The sequence below is a fragment of the Triticum aestivum genome, chromosome 1A (assembly GCF_018294505.1).
Source record: "Triticum aestivum cultivar Chinese Spring chromosome 1A, IWGSC CS RefSeq v2.1, whole genome shotgun sequence".
In the NCBI taxonomy this organism is placed as follows: domain Eukaryota; kingdom Viridiplantae; phylum Streptophyta; class Magnoliopsida; order Poales; family Poaceae; genus Triticum; species Triticum aestivum.
In genome coordinates this window covers 420,969,016-420,989,300 of record NC_057794.1, presented here as the reverse complement: position 1 = coordinate 420,989,300, position 20,285 = coordinate 420,969,016, and positions in this window count along the sequence as shown.

Below are 20,285 nucleotides of genomic sequence, written 5' to 3'. Positions count from 1 at the left end.
CTTCACTCAGAGTGTTTTTTGAAACTTAGGCGAGTACGGGATCGCAGCTAAGCCCCCGAGTGAGATGGTTGCTCTTCATTCAGACTGTTTTTGAAACTTAGGCGAGTACGGGATCGCAGCTAAGCCTCCGAGTGAGAGGGTTGCTCTTCACTCAGAGTGTTTTTGAAACTTAGGCGAACCGGGTTCGTGGCTAAGCCCCTGAGTGAGAGGGATGCTCTTCACTCGGAGTCTTTTTGAAACTTAGGCGAATCGGGTTCGCGGCTAAGCCCCCGAGTGAGAGGGTTGCTCTTCACTCGAATTGTTTTTGAAACTTAGGCGAATCGGATTCGCGGCTAAGCCACCCACTGGGAGATTTGAACACATATGTTTATGGGATAACAATCATTAAGATACCACAAAAACCTTGTCTTTTATAAGCAAACTGAAGGATTCTTATTACAACTCGTCGATCCAAGTGTTTAGGTATAGAAACAGCGGAGTAGCTCCGCATTCCATGAGCGTGGCTCATCTTCTTTCTTGGCTATGTTGTAGAGGTGATACGCCCCGTTGTGGAGCACCTTGGTGATGATGAAGGGGCCTTCCCAGGCAGGAGCGAGTTTCTGAGGTCATTTCTGATGCACTCGAAGCCCAAGGTCTCCTTCTTGGAATGCTCAACCTCTGACATTACGGGCATGGAATCGACGCAGGTCTTGTTTATAGATGGTCAACCAGGTCAGAGCCATCTCTTGTTCTTCTTCCAGGAGATCAACCACATCTTGGCATGCCTGTTCTGCTTCTGCTTCCGAGAAGAGTTCCACTCTGGGGGCGTTGTGCAGCAAGTCACTCGGCAACACAACTTCAACACCATACACCATGAAGAAAGGAGTTCGGTCAGTCGACCGGTTGGGAGTTGTTCTCAGTCCCCATAATACAGACGGCAATTCAGTCACCCAAGCTCCAGCAACATGCTTGAGATCATGCATTAGTCGGGGTTTTAGCCCTTGAAGGATCAACCACTCGCTCTTTCTGCTTGTCCATTCGACTACGGGTGCGCAACGGATGCGTAATCGACCTGAGTGCCTTGGGAAGCGCAAAACACTCTAAACTCATCGGAATCAAAGTTGGAGCCGTTATCTGTGATAATACTGTGAGGGACTCCATATCTGAATATCAACTCTCTGATGAAACTAATGGCAGTGCTTGAATCAAGATTCTTGATAGGCTTAGCTTCAATCCATTTGGTGAATTTGTCGACTGCCACAAGGAAATGAGTGAAATCACTTCTGTCGGTCTTGAAAGGTCCAACCATGCCCAACCCCCAAACTACAAACGGCCAGATGAGTGTAATAGTCTTCAAAGCAGACGCAGGCTTGTGAGACATGTTTGAGTAGAACTAGCAGCCTTCACACTTGTCGACTATATCTTTAGCCATCTCATTTGCACCTGGCCAGTAGAACCCCGCTCGGCATGCTTTGGCAACGATGGCCCGAGAGGACGCATGGTGGCCACAGGTCCCCAAGTGGATCTCATTTAGAATCATTCGACCTTCTTCTGGAGAAATACAATGTTGAGCGACCCCAGTAACGCTTTCCCTATAAAGTTGTCCACTTATCACAGTGAATGGTTTGGATCGATGGACGATCTGGCGGGCCTTATCTTCATCCTCTGGGAGCTCCTACCTGAGAAGGTATGCGATATATGACACCGTACAGTCGGGGGTTGTCGGTGTCAAAACCAGTGGATCTCGGGTAGGGGGTCCCAAACTGTGCGTCTAAGGTCGATGGTAACAGGAGACAAGGGACACGATGTTTACCCAGGTTCGGGCCCTCTCTATGGAGGTAATACCCTACGTCGTGCTTGATTGATATTGATGAATATGAGTATTACAAGAATTGATCTACCTCGAGATCGTAATGGCTAAACCCTAGAGGTCTAGCTTGTATGGCTATGATAATCAATCTCCCCTATCCGAACTAAGTCCTCCAGTTTATATAGACACCGAGAGGATCTAGGGTTACACAAGGTCGGTTACAAAGAAAGGAATCTACATATTTGGTCGCCAAGCTTGCCTTCCACGCCAAGGAGAGTCCTATCGGACAAGGGTGCAGTCTTCGGTCTTCGTATCTTCACAGCCCATCAGTCCGGCCCATGGCCAACAGGCCGGACGCCCGAGGACCCCTTAGTCCAGGACTCCCTCAGTAGCCCCTGAACGTGGCTTCAATGACAAGATATCTGGCGCATAGTTCTGTCTTCGGCATTGCAAGGCGGGTTCCTCCTTCCGACTCCAAAATAGTCTTCGGACGAATTGATCGTGTTCGGACCTGTAACACACACCACACACAACTGTAGAGAGAATACAGTAATCCACGAGTCCAATCCGCTGACAACTTTTTACAACATGACATTACGTCCGTCCAGTCATAATTTCGAACCGTTTTTCGTCTGCCGCTCCATGTTTCAAGACGCGGTTGCCATTGGCATGTCTTGTCAAAGCAGAGATCGTGTCCCCTTATTACGGGATTCTCATCAATACGGGCGTGGGTAACCCAACCATTCCGTTTACACAGCTCTTCGAACCGTGGTCACGACATAAATTACCTCCCCAACAAGGTATGCTATTTTCAACACATCCCCCACTTGCTTGTTTGAAGGACGATATCTAATCTTTTATTATCATTGCCTTTTCAGTACTGGTTGAAGAGGGCGAAGCAGATCCGGTGTCCGGCTCCCCTGCCTGAAGAACCGGTCATCCCGTGTTTAGCGAAGATGCTGGAGCCGGCGCCTTATAAGGCACCAGAGAAGAAGGCCACAGGAAAGGCCAAGGGGGTCCGGAGTGGCCCCCGCCGCAAAGGCATTTTGGACGTGACGTCCGAAGACAAGACCTGTTCCCCCGCCGCCAAAGACGATGAGGATGAGGAGGAGGGGAAAGCGACTCTCCCCCTGATGGGGGCAGGAAGAAGAGGTTGTCCTCCACAATTCTGGAGGCGGAGGTGCCCAAGAAGGGGAAAGGCTCCCTCGCGAATAACTCTGCATGGGACGTTGACAACAGTCCGGAGAGACGCCCCCGCACTAAGCCTCGGGACCGCATCATAAGTGCTAAGACTTATATCTGCCCATAAAGTGTCTCCTCCTTATTGTATTAACATGATTGACTATGTTATTGTAGTCTGGCCCACAACAGCTCCCCGCTATCCTCATCAGGAGGCTCATTGGATTCCAAGGCGATGGCCGGCGATTCACCGCCAGCCGCTTACTCCCCCAAGGCCAAGGATGATGCGGAGGTGCTGTCCCAAAGGACTGTTCCAGACTGGGGAGAGGCTCACGAGGTGCCAGAGGGCGAAATCCCCGTCGACGGACACCAAGGGGAATCAATCCCCATGGAGACTGGTGGGGAGGGCCATACTTAGTTCGACCCTCCTCCGGACTCAATTCCGGAGACCGAGGCTGCTTCAGAATCCAGCACGCAACCTCCTTCGGAAGAAGGGGGATGCCTGTTCCCCCGGCGACCCCTGTCCAACCAGGGGCACCGGATAATCTACTGGAAGCATTGTGATGCGCTTCCATTGTGGATGAGCACCATGTCCTTATGGGCACGGTAATTGAAAGGGTTCAGTCCGCCAAGAGCGGACTAACTGAAGCCTGCAGCAGCCTGTTGACAGGTTTTGAGGTAAGCAGCGCAAAAAAGGAGAAAATCCCAATATAGACAATAGCCCCTGAGACACTGTCCGGTGTTCGAAAAGAAAAAATGGACAGAGGATCAATCTCCTATTGCAGGAAATTAACTAAATTTGTCTGAAATGTATGCGCAGGCGTCACTGTTGGCCGCAGCCTCGCATACTGCCGAAGTCTCTGGACTGGAGCAGAAACTGGCGGAGGAGCTGGGCCAGGTGAAGAGGCAGCTCCAGGAAAAACAAGGTAAGTAATAACCTGTTATGGATTCGAAAAAGGGAAAATGATATGCAATGACCGAAATACCATGATGTGAACAGAGGCGACGACCGAGGTCGAGGCCCTAAAAGCAGCCCTGGTCGAAGCCGAGGGGAAGGCTGTCAAGGAACAGGCCACCCGTAAGAGGCTCAAGGCCCGGGTCAATGAAGTCCAACAGGAGCTCCAGGACGCGTTGAGGAAGTGCGAGACCTTGGAGCACAATGTGTCGGCTCAAGAGGCCGAACTTGCCAAGGCTCGTAAGAGTGCGGAGGCGGCCCGTATTGAAGCCCAGGACACCCTCCATGAAATCCAGGAGGCCAGGAAGATCACGGTGGGTAAGGCATTCAATATGCAAAGCAGGAGTGTGAAGAGGAAATTTCTTTTACTAACCCGGATTCGGAGTTCTCCAAGGGCCTTTGCTGATCTGCCATGCAGTGTGACTGACGCTGCAGAGTTCTTCCGAGCCGAAGAAGGGAGATCCACAGAGAAGCTGTTCTGGTCGCAATATTGCGTGCCAGAACATCTGGTACCCTTCAGCGATCAGCTGAAACAGCTGGTCGAGCTACACATGGTGGCCGAACTAGCCATGAAGGATATGGTAATCTAACTGTGGCCAACTGAAGCTATTCCCAGTAGCTACTTCAACCTCATGAAGAAGCTGGTGGATGCTTGTCCTCGGCTGGATGTCATCAAGCGGTCCATCTGCATCGAGGGCGCGCGTCAGGACTTCTCTGATTGCAAGGTCTGGTGGGCGAAGCTAGAAGCTGTCAAGCTAGACACCGGAGGGCAAGGAGCACCGCACACCTGAGTGATACTTCAGCGATGTCTTAGAGGGGTCCCGGATTGTTGTGGATCATTGTATGAAGGACACCATCTTTGAATGAATGTATTTGAGCTCCCTCTGCCTTGTATGATGAAACAAAGTGTTTATGCAATATAATGCTTATTATGTTTTAAATTTTTTACTTCCTATGCGGCCGTGTTGCATGAACTCTGAGGGTTAACCAGTCGTCGGCTTCTGCCCCCACATAGGTAGTACGGGGGTGTTCGGATGGAATCTAAACAATCTTGATCCAATCAGATGGTCCTTGAAGGAGTTGTTTAGCGCAACGAACCAGGCAACCAGACTTTGCGGCTGTAACGCCCTCACTTAGCCATAGGAGTGCGACAATAAAAACATGGGCGCAGCCCCTAGTATCCGAACTAGAGTGCTATAAGCGTCTGATTGGGAAGTACCAATCCTTTGCGTAATGCGGAAGAAATCTCCAATGATTTGCAACCTCCGAACAGCTGACCGGCTCTTGCCGCATCATGACAGTCAGTTTTCGGCTTTCTCTACTGAGGTGCTCCTTTGGATAAACCAAGGCACAATCACAGTAGTTCTCCCATTACTACCTTAGTCGATATAGCAGAACGTAAGGTAGCAAGCACAGGAGTTGGGCAACCCAACTATTGACCAAAGACATGATTCGGAGCCAATGCATATAATGCTAAATTCGGGGTGCTGAACTATACTTATAAAAAGTGTTCGAACTTTTGTTGCCGTAATGTGGGGTGCTATGAGGCCCCTGGCAAACATCAAGCGTACCAAAGTGTACAAGTGCTACCTGATAGGATTATGCATAGGAGAGCTGTAAAAAAGAAAACAGAAAAGGTACGAAGGTAAAAAGCTGGAGTCCTACAGCTCCAGCCACAAACTATTCTCATTGTAATTTAATTAGTACGTCAAGGCGCATTGATACGGGTAGTGCCATAAGCAACAGGCTATTTGACATGCCGAAACCAAGGGAGAGCTGCGCGTGGGTCCTGAAAAACAGGTAAGGTTATCGTTAAGGAATCATCTAAAAAGTCCCCCATATGTCCGCGTTTCTCATCGTCTTGGTGTGTTTATCCTTCCAGAGGAGCGATGACCAGACCACCAGATGGTGCCTGTGGGATTGAGACCTGAAAAGCAAACAAGTAAAAGTGAAAGTATGTGTGTATCCGATGTCAATTGAGCCGTACTACGGACCACAAGCTAGCTATGCCTCCGTCGATGCCCATGGGATTTTGAGTGCGTAGTTATGTACACGTGGCACGAATGCCACCACTTGATCGGAACTGTGACGGAGGCTGGATTGCTAGTCGAGCCCCTGGCGAGCCGAGCTCTCCTACTACAGACTAGTTCGGACCCTCTTAACGGTGTCTGTGGGCTCAGCAGCCGAATTAAGGTTCTGCTTGAGAAGGCCGCTCTGTACTTCTGCTGCTAAGTGATACGTCTCCAACGTATCTATAATTTTTGATTGCTCCATGCTATATTATCTACTGTTTTGGACATTATTGGGCTTTATTATCCACTTTTATAATATTTTTGGGACTAACCTATTAACTGGAGGCCCAGCCCAGAATTGTTGTTTTTTGCCTATTTCAGAGTTTCGCAGAAAAGGAATATCAAACGGAGTCCAAATGGAATGAAACCTTCGGGAACGTGATTTTCGGAACGAACATGATCCAGGAGACTTGGTGTCGGTGTCAAAACCAGCGGATCTCGGGTAGGGGGTCCCGGACTGTGCGTCTAGGCCAGATGGTAACAGGAGGCAAGGGACACGAAGTTTTACCCAGGTTCGGGCCCTCTCGATGGAGGTAAAACCCTACGTCCTGCTTGATTAATATTGATGATATGGGTAGTACAAGAGTAGATCTACCACGAGATCAGAGAGGCTAAACCCTAGAAGCTAGCCTATGGTATGATTGTTGATGTGTATATCGTCCTACGGACTAAAACCCTCCGGTTTATATAGACACCAGAGAGGGTTAGGGTTACACAAAGTCGGTTACAATGGTAGGAGATCTAAATATCCGTATCGCCAAGCTTGCCTTCCACGCCAAGGAAAGTCCCTTCCGGACACGGGACGAAGTCTTCAATCTTGTATCTTCATAGTCCAGGAGTCAGGCTGAAGGTATAGTCCGGCTAGCCGAAAACCCCCTAATCCAGGACTCCCTCAGTAGCCCCTGAACCAGGCTTCAATGACGACGAGTCCAGCGCGCAGATTGTCTTCGGCATTGCAAGGCGGGTTCCTCCTCCAAGTAATTCATAGAAGATTTTGAACACAAAGATAGTATCCGGCTCTGCAAAATAAGTTTCTGCATATTGCCATAGAGAGAATAATATTTACACAAATCTAATCTGCTGACGTATTCCGTAGTGTGACACATCACGGCCAAGCCATTATCCGAGTCGTTTTATTACCCCACCCCAGTGCATCATGCGAGGCGGTTTCCTTGGCACGTCTTGCTAAAGCAGAGATCATGTCCCCTTGTTCCGGGATTCTCATAAATACGGGCGTGGGTAACCCAACCGCTTCTAGGACTCCTAGATTATAGGCAAGTCTAAACGGACACGGAGAGGACGCTTGATATTCACCCTCTTTATAAAGGGACAAGGCCTTTATTTTTCCCTCCCGTGCTCAATCGAATCCTTCCCCCACCTCAAGCTCAAACGCCCAAAGTTCAGGTCTGGTGCTCCGAACCTTTAGTCATGTCCGGATCTAGCCTTCAAGGCCGATGGGTGCCTTCCTCCATCACGGAAGAAGACATCCAAAAGTTGAGGGGGGCCAGATATCTGACCGCCGAGATTCCGCATCGGCTACCTGCCCGAGGGCAGGCCGTCCCCTCCCCCGAACCCAAGGAGATCATCGTGTTCGTCTCTCATTTCCTCCGAGGTCTAGGCCTTGCTCTGGATCCTTTCGTCAGGGGCTTGATGTTTTATTACGGGCTAGATTTCCATGATGTAGCTCTGGACTCCTTTCTTCATATCACGACATTTATTGTTGTGTGCGAGGCCTTCCTCCGGGTTACCCCTCACTTTGGCCTATTGCTAAAGACCTTTGAAGTAAAGCCGAAGATGATCGAGGGGCAACATGCGGCATGTGGAGGTGCCTCAATACGCAAGATGGCGGGAGCTTCATGGCCCAAAGGTTCCATTCCATAGGTGTCTGAATTGTGGCAACAGGAGTGGTTCTACATCACGGCCCCTAGAAGTGCCAAGTGGGCGGCCGCCCCTGTTTTCCGTCCGGGCCCTCCACCACAATTGATGTCATGGATTAGCAGAGGATTGAGCTGGGGTCCAGCCAAGGACGTACCTATACTGCAAAGCCGCATTCAAGATCTCTTCAATGGAGATTTCAGTTTGGTTGCGGTAACACAAGTTATGCTGGTTCGTCAAGTCCAGCCTTGCAAACGCCGGCCCCTTCGCTTGTGGGAGTTCAATCCCGAGGGATCGCGTGCCATTCAAAATTTCCTCGTCCTGACGCATGAGGAGATGTACAAGTCATTCTTCAGACCTCAGGTAGAGTGTCCGGAAATCACCGAGGACGTGGGCCTGAGCAGTCACCGCGCCGCCGGACAGGTAAGAAATCTTCCGGCCGAACATACTGTCTCTCATTTGTTACGAAGTTATTTCTGAGAGTTCGCTTTTTGATCAGGACTGGCTAGCAAAGGCGAAGTTGATTCGGTGTTCGGCCCCCCTCCCTGAGGGTTTGGAAAATCCAGTACTGGAAAAGATTCTCCAGATCGCACCTTGCCCGGAGCCCTTGAAGGAAGATACTACGGAAGACGATAAGGGCGGACGCGGGCCCCCAACGCTGCCCATTCTAACCGAGGGAGCGGACATCCTCATGAAGGAAGACGACCAGAAGAGGAAAAGGACCGCGCCCAGGGATTCGGAAGCCGAAGCTTCCAAACGAGAGAAGAAGTCTCCCACCGAGGGTCCTACCTTGGGGGGTGTTGTTGCCGCACAAAGTTTGCGGGGGGATCAATTCTCCCATGAGTCGTAAGTGACCCGAAATACTTTATCAGTACAGATATGCCATCTTTTTCTTCTGAGAAAATAACCACCGCATATATCTTTGCAGGTCGGGCCTTAGCCCCTCTCAAATGAGCTCGTCTTCGGGGGACCTTCTTCTAGAGATGAAGGAGAGCGAAACGCCTCCTCTGGACTCCTCCACTCCAGAAGCGGGCGACCCCGAAGTGTCGTTGCGGAGGGCCTCTCCGAGTCCGGCGAGGCCAGAAGATAATCCCGTCGACCCCCGAAGCTCCCAGTGTCCGGCTCCCGAAGAGAGCAGACAAAAGAGTCCGGCACCGTCTAGTGTGCGATCGGATGTTCTGAGGGAGTTGGTGGGGCAAGCGGCCATCTCAGATGAGCACCGTGTGCTGATGGATACGGTGGTGGAGAGAATCGCGTCCGCCGAAAGTGGATTGCATGAAGCTTTTATGAGTCTACTGACAGGCTTTGAGGTACATAAAAATAATGTATGATAGTCCTGCACATGCTAGATGTGCCCTGTGTAGATAGTAGCCCCTGAGACTCTGGTTGTCGTCGGAAACGATGATGAACAGAGGATCGTATTCTCAGGTAATAACCGTACTGCCTTTATGTGCAGGTGGTGGAAACTCTGGTGGCTGGCCGGACTGGCGAGTTTGCCCATTTAAAACGGCAGTTGGATGCGGCTGCTTTGAAGGTGTTCGAAGAGTTGCGAGCCGAGAAGGCCGCGCATGGCGAGAGCCGAGATAAGATGGCCAAGATGGCTATAGAATTAAAAGTCGTTGCCGACCGTTGTCGGGTTCTCGAAAAGGAAAATCAGGCGAAGGCATCGGACCTTGAGAAGGCTGCGGCGACGAGAAAAGACCTCCGCTCTGCTATGAGGGCGAAGACACAGGAGCTGCGGGAAGCCGGGGAAATTGTAGCTGGGAAATCCTTTATGTTGCGGAGGAAGTTCTTAGATCCACGGTATGCCCCTCTGGATCGGCTGTGGAGTTCGGAGGATGTGTATATGGATTTGGCAGCGAGCGTTGCCGATGCGGCCAAGTACTTCTGGGGTCAGACGGACCGTGAAGTAGACCAGCTGTTTTGGAGACAATACCATTCTTCTGAGCGTCCGCTTTCATTGACTGATCAAGTAGCCGAATGGGCCGAACTAAATAGGTTGTCCGGACTGGCCATGAGGTCTGCTGTGGATCAGCTATGGCCGGAAGGGTCAAAACCGAACAGCTATTTCAGCTTGGTGCAGCGGTTCCTTGACGTGGTGCCGCACATTGATGCGATGAAGAGGTCGGCGTGCATAGAGGGCACACAGATGGCATTTGCCCGTGTGAAAGCACACTAGGTGGAGATGGATGCTACCACTGTTGCAGCGCGGGATTCGGCCATAGGTCGAAGGGCTGCTGAGCACTACTTTGAAGAAGTTCTTGAGGGTGCTCGTTTGATAGAGACGCAGTGCTCAAAAAATATTATGTTTGAGTGATATGTAATCTCATTGTAAGCGAAATGCTTTTATAAATTTTCATAAGGCTATTTTTATACTTCTGCATGAAAGTAATATGATGCCTCCTGGGCGGCCGTTTATGTATACATGTGTATAACCTGAAAGATTGCAGTCGTCGGCTTCAACCCCCACGCATATAATGCGGAGGTGTTCGCAGAAACATGCGTTCACACTTAACCCAACGTCTTGGTCCTATTAAGGAGGTGATAGCGGAGCAAGCGAGCAACCAGACTATAACGCTTTAACACTTTCACTTAGCCATGGGAGTTTGACAGTGGGGCTACTAGATAGCCCCTGGTGGCTCCGCACTCTCCCGATCCCGGGGTGCGTACATGCCTGGCCGGAAAATGGCCCTTCGTTAAGGCGGAGGAATTCTAACATTCCCATAGGTCATCGAGTGGTTGACCAGTCTCACGCTATATCATGACAGTCAGTTTTCCGCTTTCTCCACTGAGGTGCTTGTCCGGATGAACCAGGGCACAATCGCAGTAGTTCTCCTGGTGCTACCTTAGCCGGTAAAGCAGAACGTAAGGCACCAAAACACAGGAGCCGGGCAAACCCAACATTTGACCAAAGACAATGATTCGGAGCTGATGCATATAGGGCCAAACTCGCGACGCCAAACACTCCCTAAGGTATTCGGTATTTGTGGTATAAATCGGGCCTAAATAATGGCCTTTGTAAGAAGCCCCTTGTGTCCAGGTACGTGCATTGGTCTGGCGTGGCCACATGCCAAGACGTCAGCATCCTTCTCAACAGTGGATATGTATCAACAAGAGACAGTAAAAAAGGTTTACGCAGGGTCTTAATCTAAAAATAATCCTTGGAGCGGGTTCCTGTTGCACGTCTGCGCCTGTGTCTCCGTTGTGCCATATCCTGGACGGGTGTAGCACGATGATCATCTGTAAAAGAGAGGAATTTAGGTGAAAAAGGTTGTCGTGCAAAAAGATAGTTTGTTAAAGAAACCATGCATAATTCAAGATGAGGAGAAATTGCCACATGTCTGCGCGCGTTGAGCCCCTTGTATTGACGAATAGGGGTGTGACCATTTATTCGGTATAAGTAGCGGCGCCGGACTCTATTAGTTGTGTTTGAGGTCTTGACGACCTATTGGGTGCTTTCGCTGGTCCGGGCTCTTTTAGTGTGCGGCTGCCAAGGCCGCCTCACTCTCTTCGGCATGCATAGATCGCTTGATATTTCCGTGCACTATAATGATGCCACATGGACCGGGCATCTTGAGTGTAAGGGAGGCGTAGTGTGGTATTTCATTAAAGCGAGCAAAAGCCTCGCGTCCGAGCAGTGCTTGATAGCCACTTTGAAACGGAGCGATGTGGAAAGTTAAATGCTTGCAGCGGAAGTTATCGGGGGAGCCGAATATAACTTGTAGGAGGAGGGAGCCCATACAACGAGCCCCTGGTCCTGGCGTTACTCCTTTAAAGGTAGTATTGCTATGGCGAATTTGTGTTGGGTCTAACCCCATCCTGCGGATTGTATCCTGATATATTAGGTTTAGGCTACTGCCGCCGTCCATCAAGACTCGTGTGAGATGATATCCGCCAATTACTGGGTCTAATACCAGGGCAGCCCACCCTGCGTGTCCGATACTTGCAGAGTAATCGCGATGGTTGAAAGTGATTGGTTGAGACGACCAGTGGTAGGACCTCGCGGTGATGGGCACTTGGGTATATTTTCCTGGGAGTGCCGCGTTGTTTTTTCCCTTGATTACGTGTAGCACGTTTACTGTTTTGACTTCTGGTGGAAATTTCTTGTGTTCCCCTGTGTCTTGCTTGGGAGGCTCGTCCTCGTCTTCACTTGGCGTATCCTCCCCCTTGTGTACGGCGTTGAGCTTGCCGGACTACTTGAAGACCCAACATTCTCTATGGGTATGATTAGCAGGTTTACCAGGGGTACTATGGATCTGACATACTTGGTCCAGAATTTTGTTGAGGCTGGACAGTTCATCCCTGGTGTTTTTAGGGGGCGGCTTTTGACCTGGCTGAGAGCTTTTGAATCCGGCATTTACTATCATGCCCTTCATGCTATCTTCTTTATTCTAGCGTTTGTTATTGCTGTTGTGCCATGATTTCCCGTTTCCATCTCTAACTTCAGATGTACTGGGGTCGCTGGTGCTGCATCTGGTGAGCCAGCTGTCCTCGCCCGCGCAAAAGCGGGTCATGAGGTTTGTTAGTGCGGCCATCGTTCTCGGTTTGTTTTGGCCGAGGTGTCTGGCGAGCCATTCATCACGGACGGTATGCTTGAAATCCGCTAAGGCTTCAGCGTCCGGACAGTCGACAATCTGGTTCTTTTTAGTAAGAAACCTGTTCCAAAGCTTTCGGGTTGACTCTCCGGGCTGTTGAGTTATATGACTCAAGTCGTCCGCATCCGGAGGTCGGACATAAGTCCCTTGAAAATTTGCCCGAAAGGCGTCTTCGAGCTCTTCCCAACTTCCAATGGAGCTTTCGGGGAGGCCTTTGAGCCAGTGACGAGCTGGCCCTTTGAGCTTGAGGGGTAAGTATTTGATGGCGTGGAGATCATCTCCTCGAGCCATATGGATGTGAAGGATATAGTCCTCAATCCAAACCCCAGGGTCTGTTGTTCCATCGTATGCCTCTATATTTACGGGCTTGAATCCCACTGGAAATTCATGGTCCAGCACCTCATCGGTGAAGCATAGGGGGTGTGCGGCACCCCTGTAGTTGGGTGTACCGCGTTGTTCGGATGTCTGTTGTGTTGCATTGTATGCTGGAGCGCACTTGCATGGTCCGTAGATGGATCTTGTTGCGCCGTCCTTTGGGTGCGAACCCTCGCCTGGGTCGCGTGTTGTATTGTGAGCGGCATTGTATGCCGCATTGTGTTGGTAGAGGGGTCGTCTATCCGACTAGGTGGCTGCTTTGATTGGTTGTCGGGGGTCTGAGGCCTCCTCATCGAATTCGGGTAGCAGCTTCCGCTTTGGGTAGCTCTTGGAGGGGTGATTTTCACTGTACCTTGCTGCAGTGTTGAGTATTTTGCTCCATCTAAATTGGAGTGTGTCTTGCGTGGCCTTGAGCCTTCGCTTCTGCTTTTTAAGGCTCCTCGCGGTGGCAAAAAGCCTTTTACGGGCGTTCTGCTGCTCCGGGTGCCTGTCCGGCGTTATGCCGTCCGGACCATTATCCTTGATAGGATTTGCTTGTTTGGTTTGATTATCCGGATTGCCGTTGTCCGGCAGTGGTTCGCCCTGCTCCAGCGTTGGGTCTGTGTGATCGCTACTTCTGCCGAGGCGGGATTTGGTGCGGCGCTTGCGTCGCTGTTTTGACTGCTTTTCGAGGGGACAAGCCTTCAGTGCGTCCTTCCGCTCCTTGTCGTCATCTTTTGGTGCGTCCACCATGTATACGTCGTATGACGAGGTGGCGTTCCAGGGCTCAGTAGGCGCTGGTTCTTCATCGTCTCCTTCATCGACGTCCATACTGTCGATGTGGTCGGAGTCGAGATCGAGCATGTCGGTTAAATCATCGACAGTGGCTACAAAGTGGGTGGTGGGTGGGTTTTGAATTTCTTCATCGTCCGAACCCCAACCTTGCTGACCGTAGTACGGCCAGGGCTCTCCTGGTAAAGAGAGAGACTTCAGTGACTTCAGGATATCGCCGAAAGGCGAGTGCTGAAGGATGTCCGCGACCGTGAACTCCATGATCGGCGTCCAATCGGATTCGATCGGCAGGGGCGCAGAGGGTTTGGAGTCCGGAGAGGAATCCGGCTCCTTGGAGTCACGAGTCTCACAGAGTACGGGGCTGGTGTTCGGCTCAATCGCCGTTGGGATCGCAGCCCCCGAGGTGGCGTCCAACCGCCCATCCTCGATCGGCGCAGTTGGCTCAGAACTAGGGGTCGGAGCCGATGTGGGTGCGGCCTCCAGGGCACTGTCCAGCGGCAGAGCTAGATCATGCTCGTCGTGACAGTGCAGCGCGCTCGGTATTGGCTCGAATCCGTCGAAGATCAAGTCCCCGCGGATGTCAACCATGTAGTTTAAACTTCCAAATCTGACTTGACGGCCAGGGGCGTAGCTTTCGATCTGCTCCAGACGGCCAAGCGAATTGTCCCGCAGTGCGAAGCCGCCAAAGACGAAGATCTGTCCGGGGAGGAAGGTCTCACCCTGGACTGCATCGCTATTGATGATCGTAGGAGCCATCAAGCCTGACGGCGATGACACGGAGGAACTCTCAATGAAAGCACCAATGTCGGTGTCAAAACCGGCGGATATCGGGTAGGGGGTCCCGGACTGTGCGTCCAGGCCGGATGGTAACAGGAGGCAAGGGACACGAAGTTTTACCCTGGTTCGAGCCCTCTCGATGGAGGTAAAACCCTACGTCCTGCTTGATTAATATTGATGATATGGGTAGTACAAGAGTAGATCTACCACGAGATCAGAGAGGCTAAACCCTAGAATCTAGCCTATGGTATGATTGTTGATGTGTATATCGTCCTACGGACTAAAACCCTCCGGTTTATATAGACACCGGAGAGGGTTAGGGTTACACAAAGTCGGTTACAATGGTAGGAGATCTGAATATCCGTATTGCCAAGCTTGCCTTCCACACCAAGGAAAGTCCCTTCCGGACACGGGACGAAGTCTTCAATCTTGTATCTTCATAGTCCAGGAGTCCGGCTGAAGGTATAGTCCGGCTATCCGAACACCCCCTAATCCAGGACTCCCTCACTTGGACCCTACGTCAAGAAATAAAGGAGGAAGCCACGAGGTAGGGGCGCGCCTACCCCCCCTCCACCAGGCGCGCCCCCGACCCTCGTGGGCCCCCTATTGCTCCACCGACGTACTCCTTCCTCCTATATATACCTACGTACCCCCAAACGATCGGATATGGAGCCAAAAACCTAATCCCACCACCGCAACCTTCTGTATCCACGAGATCCCATCTTGGGGCCTGTTCCGGAGCTCCACCGGAGGGGCCATCCATCACGGAGGGATCCTACATCAACACCATAGCCTCTCCGATGAAGTGTGAGTAGTTTACCTCAGACCTTCGGGTCCATAGTTATTAGCTAGATGGCTTCTTCTCTCTTTTTGGATCTCAATATAATGTTCTCCCCCTCTCTTGTGGAGATCTATTCGATGTAATCTTCTTTTTGCGGTGTGTTTGTTGAGATTGATGAATTGTGGGTTTATGATCAAGATTATCTATGAACAATATTTGAATCTTCTCTGAATTCTTTTATGTATGATTGGTTATCTTTGCAAGTCCCTTCGAATTATCAGTTTGGTTTGGCCTACTAGACTGATCTTTCTTGCAATGGGAGAAGTGCTTAGCTTTGGGTTCAATCTTACAGTGTCCTTTCCCAGTGACAGTAGGGGCAACAAGGCACGTATTGTATTGTTGCCATCGAGGATAAAAAGATGGGGTTTTTATCATATTGCATGAATTTATCCCTCTACATCATGTCATCTTGCTTAAGGCGTTACTCTGTTTTCATGAACTTAATACTCTAGATGCATGCTGGATAGCGGTCGATGAGTGGAGTAATAGTAGTAGATGCAGGCAGGAGTCGGTCTACTTGTCTCAGACGTGATGCCTATATATATGATTATACCTAGATATTCTCATAACTATGCTCAATTCTATCAATTGCTCAACAGTAATTTGTTCACCCACCATAAAATACTTATTCTCTTGAGAGAAGCCACTAGTGAAACCTATGGCCCCTGGGTCTATCTTCATCATATTAATCTCCCAATACTTAGTTATTTCCTTTGCTTTTTACTTTGCTTTTATTTTACTTTGCATCTTTATCACAAAAATACCAAAAATATTATCTTATCATATCTATCAAATCTCACTCTCATAAGTGACCGTGAAGGGATTGACAACCCCTTATCGCGTTGGTTGCGAGGAGTTATTTGTTTTGTGCAGGTACGAGGGACTCGCGCATAGCCTCCTACTGGATTGATACCTTGGTTCTCAAAAACTGAGGGAAATACTTACGCTACTTTGCTATCCTTTCCTCTTCAAGGAAATCCAATGCAGTGCTCAAGAGGTAGCACTAAGGCAACTATGTGCTTTTCTGTACGGAGGGAGTGTTCCGTATTTCCATTGACTGTTATGACGCCGCATGGACCGGGCAGCTTGAGCTTGATATAAGCATAGTGTGGTACTGCATTGAATCGAGCGAACGCGGTTCGTCCGAGTAGTGTGTGATAGCCGCTACGAAAGCAAACAATATCGAAGATTAACTCCTTGCTTCGGAAGTTTTCCGGAGATCCGAAGACAACCTCCAGTGTGATTGATCCCGTACAGCGGGCCTCTACACCTGGTATGACTCCCTTGAAGGCAGTCCTGGTGGGCTTGATCCGAGATGGGTTAATGCCCATTTTTCACGTTGTATCCTGATAGAGCGGATTAAGGCTGCTACCTCCGTCCATAAGGACGCGAGTCAGGTGGAACCCATCAATTATTGGGTCTAGGACCAGTGCGGTTGAGCCACCGGGAAGGATACTGGTCGGATGATCCCGACGATCAAAGGTGATCGGGCATGATGACTATGGATTAAGTTTTGGGGCGACTGGCTCTATCGTGTAGACGTGCCTGAGCGCACGCTTGCGCTCCCTCTTGGGGATGTGGATAGCGTATATCATGTTCACCGTTTTGACCTGAGGGGGAAACTTCTTCTGTCCTCCTGTGTTCGGTTGCTGGGGCTCTTCGTCATCGTCCTTGCTTTGTGATCCCTTTTCCCTGTTCTCGGCATTTAATTTGCCGGTCTATTTAAAAACCCAGCAATCTCTATTTGTATGATTGGGTGGTTTGTCTGGGGTGCCATGAATCTGGCACGGACGATCAAGTATGCGGTCCAAGCTGGATGGGCCTGAATTGTTCTTTTGGAACGGCTTATTCCACTGACCAGACTTAGAGCCCCTGAATCCGGCATTGACTGTCATGTCCTCGGTGTTATCACTGTTGTTTTGACGCTTGTATCTGTTGCGTCGAGACTTGTCTTCGCTAGTTGTAGCTTCAGGGGTGCCGGCGTCGCTTGCATTATTTTGCTACGGGCCAACCAACTGTCCTCGCCCGCACAAAAGCGGGTCATGAGTGCTGCGAGGGCTGCCATGGATTTTGGCTTTTCTTGGCCGAGGTGGCGAGTAGCCATTCGTCTCGGATGCTGTGTTTGAAGGCTGCTAGGGCTTCACCATCCGGACAATCAACAATTTGGTTCTTTTTAGTTAAGAACCAAGTCCAAAATTTCCTGGCGGACTCTCCGGGTTGTTGAACTATATGGCTTAAGTCATCAGCGTCCGGAGGTCGAACATATGTGCCTTGGAAGTTATCGAGGAAGGCCTCTTCCAAGTCCTCCCAGCTGCCAATTGATAACCCACAAGTATAGGGGATTGCAACAGTTTTTGAGGGTAGAGTATTCAACCCAAATGTATTGATTTGACACAAGGGGAGCCAAAGAATATTCTCAAGTATTAGCAGCTGAGTTGTCAATTCAAGCACACCTGGAAACTTAGTATCTGCAGCAAAGTGTTTAGTAGCAAAGTAATATGATAGTAGTAGCAACGATAGCAAAAGGTAATGATAGCAAAAGTAATGCTTTTGGTATTTTGTAGCGATGATAGCAATAGCAACAGAAAAGTAAATAAGTGAAGGACAATATATGGAAAGCTCGTAGGCAATGGATCGGTGATAGGGAATTATGCCGGATGCGGTTCATCATGTAATAGTCATAACTTAGGGTGACAAAGAACCAGCTCCAATTCATCAATGTAATGTAGGCATGTATTCCTAATATAGTCATACGTGCTTATGGAAAAGAACTTGCATGACATCTTTTGTCCTACCCTCCCATGGAAGTGGGGTCCTAGCAAAAACTAAGGGATATTAAGGCCTCCTTTTAATAGAGTACCGGACCAAAGCATTAACACATAGTGAATGCATGAACTCCTCAAACTACGGTCATCACTGGTAAGTATCCCGATTATTGTCACTTCGGGGTTAACGGATCATAACACATAATAGGTGACTATAGACTTGCAAGATAGGATCAATAACTCTCATAGATTGATGGAAACATTATAGGTTCATATCTGAAATCATGGCACTCGGGCCCTAGTGACAAGCATTAAGCATAGCAAAGTCATAGCAACATCAATCTCAGAACATACTGGATACTAGGGATCAAACCCTAACAAAACTAACTCGATTACATGATAAATCACATCCAACCCATCACCGTCCAGCAAGCCTACGATGGAATTACTCATGCACGGTGGTGAGCATCATGAAATTGGTGATGGAGGATGGTTGATGATGACGATGGCGACAGATTCCCCTCTCCGGAGCCCCGAATGAACTCCAGATCAGCCCTCTCGAGAGGTTTTAGGGCTTGGCGGCGGCTCTGTATCGTAAAACATGATGAATCCTTCTCTCTGATTTTTTTCTCTCCGAAACCAAATATATAGAGTTGGAGTTGAGGTCGGAGGAGCTCCAGGGGGCCCACGAGGTAGGGGGCGCGCCCCCACCCTCGTGGCTAGGGTGTGGGCCCCCTGGTCTTCATCTTTTGCAAGGATTTTTTATTATTTCCGAAAACACATTCCGTGAAGTTTCAGGTCATTGCGAGAACTTTTGTTTCTGCACATAAATAACACCATGGTAATTCTGCTGAAAACAGCGTCAGACCGGGTTAGTTCCATTCAAATCATGCAAGTTAGAGTCCAAAACAAGATCAAAGGTGTTTGGAAAAGTAGATACAATGGAGACGTATCAACTCCCCCAAGCTTAAACCTTTGCTTGTTCTCAAGCAATTCTGTTGATAAACTGAAAGTGATAAAGAAAAACTTTTACAAACTCTGTTTGCTCTTGTTGTTGTAAATATGTAAAGCCAGCATTCAAGTTTTCAGCAAAGATTATAAACTAACCATATTCACAATACGCATAGGTTTCATGTTTACTCATATCAATGGCATAATCAACTAGCGAGCAATAATAATAAATCTCGGATGACAACACTTTCTCAAAACAATCATAATATGATATAACAAGATGGTATCTCGCTAGCCCTTTTTGAGACCGCAAAACATAAATGCAGAGCACCTTTAAAGATCAAGGACTGGCTAGACATTGTAATTCATGGTAAAAGAGATCCAGTCAAGTCATACTCAATGTAAAATAACAGTAATGAATGCAAATGGCAGCGATGCTCTCCAAGTAGTGCTTTTTAATAAGAGGATGATGACTCAACATAAAAGTAAATAGATAGGCCCTTCGCAGAGGGGAGCAGGGATTTGTAGAGGTGCCAGAGCTCGATTTTGAAATAGATGTGAATAATATTTTGAGCGGTATACTTTCATTGTAAACATAACAACCAAGAGATGGTGATATCTTCCATGCTACACACATTATAGGCGGTTCCCAAACAGAATGGTAAAGTTTATACTCCCCCTCCACCAACAAGCATCAATCCATGGCTTGCTTGAAACAATGAGTGCCTCCAACTAACAAGAGTCCCAGGGGGAGTTTTGTTTGCAATTATTTTGATTTAGTTTGCATAAAGCATGGGACTGGGCATCTCGGTGACCAGCCATTTTCTCGTGAGTGAGGAGCGGAGTCCACTCCTCTTGAGAATAACCCGCCTAACATGGAAGATACGGATAGCCCTAGTAGATACATGAGCTATTCGAGCATACAAAACAGGATATTTATTTGAAGGTTTAGAGTTTGGCACATACAAATTTACTTGGAATGGCAGGTAGATACCGTATATAGGTAGGTATGGTGGACTCATATGGAACAACTTTGGGGTTTATGGAGTTGGATGCACAAGCAGTATTACCGCTTAGTATAGGTGAAGGCTAGCAAAAGACTGGGAGGCAACCAGCTAGAGAGCGACAATAGTCATGAACATGCACTAAAATTAATCAACACTGAATGCAAGCATGAGTAGGATATAATCCACCATGAACATAAATATCGTGAAGGCTATGTTGATTTTGTTTCAACTACATGCGTGAACATGTGCCAAGTCAAGTCACTTAAATCATTCAGAGGAGCTTACCACCCTATCATACCACATCACAGCCATTTTAATAGCATGTTGGCACGC